We start from the raw sequence: 3560 nt of genomic DNA, 5'->3' as shown, positions 1-3560 counted from the left end.
GATATTCATCTGCCTCTGTCTCCTAAATGCTGGGATTAAAGGTGTATGCCACCACTGCCTGGCTTCTATGGCTAACTAGTGGCTAAGCTCTGCACATTGATCTTCAGGCAAACATTATTTGTTAGATCAGAAACAAAATATCACTATATCTAGCAGTACATGTTTTTATGAAACTGAGTATATTTGTGCTTGGTGAGCCCTGCATTTAGAATTGTAACATCCTCTTGATGAATTATTCCATTGCTTAGTGTTAAAAGACCCTGTTAATTCTATTCTGATGAGTTTTTGTTCAAAGTCTGATTTTTTGAAATATTTATTTATTTATTATGTATACAATATTCTGTCTATGTGTATGCCTGCAGGCCAGAAGAGGGCACCAGACCCCTTACAGATGGTTGTGAGCCACCATGTGGTTCCTGGGGATTGAACTCAGGACCTTTGGAAGAGCAGGCAATGCTCTTAACCTCTGAGCCATCTCTCCAGCCCCCTGATTTTTTTTTTAAATCAGATATTAGCTCAGCAATTCTTGACTGTCTCTTAGTTTTGCTTTTTTGGAATATCTTTTTATATTCTTTTACCCTAAGGTGATGTCTGTCTTTGATGATGTGCTGTGTTTCTTAGAGGCACTAAAAGGAGACTACTTGATTTCTAATCCAATATGTGAGTTTGTTCATTTTTATTAGGTAATAGAGACCACTAATGTTCAGTTGTTATTAAAAGATATATGTTAATTCCTGCCATTCTGTTGATTTTGTGATGTTTTCTTCATTCACATTTGCTTAAACTATTACAGCATTGTTCAGTCTTTTTCCTGTAGCATCTTGAAATGCTAAAAAAAAAATCATTAAATAAACTTACTCTTCTCTCAAGATTGAAGTACTCCTTAATTCTTTGTAGTGCTGACTTGGTAGTCATGAATCCACTTAGCCTGAATTTGTCCTCAAAAGTTTTGTTTTGTCTTCAATTATGACTAATACTTCTGGGCATCATATGCAACTGTGGCTTTCAGAATTTGAAATATCTCTTGGAATATGTCCATTTCCTCTGTGGGATCTTTGAACATGTTGTAATCATTATTTTGAATTCTTTGTCTGGAATTTTGTCCGAATCCCTCTCATTGGAGGCCATGCTTATAGAATTATTTTTTCAAGAATATATGTTGTCCTGGTTTTTAAGGATATTTTGTTTATGCACTAGAAGTTTTATATCTGGTGTTAAATTGATGTTTGAAGGTGTTTTTTATTTATTTGGGTTATCTTTCTTTTTTAAAAACTTGTTTTCCTTGAGCTATATTTTGTCTTTGCTCCCCTCCCTTCTTTTCTCCTCTTCTTCTATCCTCTCACATGGTCCCCATGCTCCCAATTTACTCAGAAGATCTTGTCTTTTTCTATTTCCCATGTAGATTAGATCCATCTAAAATTAGTCTTGCTGTTAAATTCTAATTTTAAGCAATGGTGATCCAATAAGATACACGGGGTTATTCCAATATTTTTGTATCTGTGGAGGTTTGCTTTGTTACTTAGTATGTGGTCAATTTTTGAGAAGGTTCCATGAGGTGCTGAGAAGAATGTATATTCTTTTCTCTTTGGATGGAATGTTCTATAGATGTCTCTTAAGTCCATTTGAGTCATAACATCTGTTAGTTCCCTTATTTCTCTGTTCATTTTTTGTCTGACAGAACTGTCCAGTGGTAAGAGTGGGGTGTGGAAGTCTCCCACTATTAGTGTGCAGGGTTCAATGTGTGCCGTAAGCTGTAGTGGTGTTTCTTTTACATATGAGGGTTCCCCTGTATTTGGGGCATAGATATTCAGTATCGAGATTTCCTCTTGATGGATTTATCCTGTGGCTAACATTAAATGTCTTTTTTGGTCTCTTTTGATTGATTTTAGTTTGAAGTCTATTTTGTTAGATGTTAGGATAGCTACACCAGCTTTTTTCTTAGGTCCATTTGATTGGCATATTTCTTTTCCCAACCCTTTACTCTGAGATGATGTCTGTCTTTGAGGTTGATATGTGTTTCTTGTATGCAGAAGAAGGATGGATTCTGTTTTTATATCTAATCTGTTAGCCTGTGCCTTTTTATAGGTGAGTTGAGTCCATTTATATTAAGGACCAGTGACTGCTATCGCCTGTTAATTTAGTTTTCATTGTTGGTGGTGTTAATTTGTGCGTTTTTCCCTTCTTTGGAATTTGCTGCTATGAGACCATCAATTGTCTGTGTTTTTGCTGGTGTAGCCAAATTCCTTGGGTTGGAGTTTTCCTTCTAGTACTTTGTGTAGGGTTGGGTTTGTGGCTAGGTATTGGTTAAATCTGGTTCTGTCATGAAATATCTTGTTTTGTCTATCTACGGTGATTAAAAATTTTGCTGGGTATAGTAGTCTGGGCTGGCATTCATGGCCTCTTAGTGTCTGTATAATGCTTGACCAGGACCTTCTGACTTTCATTGTTTCCAATGAGAAGTCAGGTATAATTCTGCTAGGTCTGCCTTTATATGTTAAAAAAAAATATGGACCGTTTTACAAATTTATGTGTCATCCTTGCACAGGGACCATGCTAATATTCTCTGTATCATTCCAATTTTAGTATATGTGCTGCCGAAGTGAGCACTTAAGTCATCTTTCAATGGAGGTGTTGGCAGTGTTCAGGTGGAAAGTGTTGTAGTAAGGCTGAAGTATCATTTTACTTTATTAGACTAGTGTTCTGATTGTACTAGTTAGGGTTTCAATTGTTGTGAAGAGACACCATTACCACAGCATCTTTTATAAAGAAAAACATTTAATATGGGTGGTTTACATTTTCGGAGATTTAGTCCATTATCATTATTTGGCTGTAACTCAGAAGCATTTATGTGCTGCATGCTCATTCTCGGGGTTTGACTGCTGAGCACGGCTCCTGCCTGGTGGCCCCAGAGCTAGCAGAAATGGTACGTCTACCATTTTGAAATTGGAGAGAGGTGGAGCCAACATCCAGAGCAGCTGCAACCAAGCTGCTTAGCATTTTAAAAGTTCTTCAAGACAGTAGAAAATTACAGATTCACAATAGGACAGATTCAGATATAAAAGACCTTTAAATGGGTCACAATGTTGGATAAATGTACGGAGGCTTGGGAGAGAGAAAAAAGGAGTATAAAGAGTCATAAAATAAAGTTAATGCATCACCTTTCATGATAGCCACAAACAGCATAAAATATCTTGGGGTAACTCTAACCAAGGAAGTGAAAGATCCATTTGACAAGAACTTTAAGGCATTGAAGAAAGAAATTGAAGAGGATCTCCCTTGCTCTTGGATTGGGAGGATCAACATAGTAAAAATGGCAATTCTACCAAAGGCAATTTATAGATTCAATGCAATCCCCATCAAAATCCCATCAAAATTCTTCACAGATCTGGAGAAGACAATAATCAACTTTATATGGAAAAACAAAAACCCAGGATAGCCAAAACAATCTTATACAATAAAGGAACTTCTGGAGGCATTACCATCCCTGACTTCAATCTCTATTACAGAGCTACAGTAATGAAAACAGCTTGGTATTGGCATAAAAACAGAGAAGTCGACCA

The 3560-nt window shown here is 36.6% G+C and overlaps 1 non-coding gene across 1 annotated transcript; it reads right to left on the bottom strand.

Annotated features, from left to right (window-relative positions):
- Window positions 1-2500: 2500 nt before the first annotated feature.
- Window positions 2501-2607, bottom strand: LOC142845364 (U6 spliceosomal RNA). Its single transcript, XR_012909910.1, has one exon. It is a non-coding gene; the product is annotated as a U6 spliceosomal RNA (small nuclear RNA).
- Window positions 2608-3560: the final 953 nt, after the last annotated feature.

The sequence above is a fragment of the Microtus pennsylvanicus genome, chromosome 2 (genome assembly GCF_037038515.1).
Source record: "Microtus pennsylvanicus isolate mMicPen1 chromosome 2, mMicPen1.hap1, whole genome shotgun sequence".
Taxonomy (NCBI): domain Eukaryota; kingdom Metazoa; phylum Chordata; class Mammalia; order Rodentia; family Cricetidae; genus Microtus; species Microtus pennsylvanicus.
Note: the sequence above shows the minus strand (reverse complement) of the source record. Positions and strands in the feature narration are given on the sequence as shown.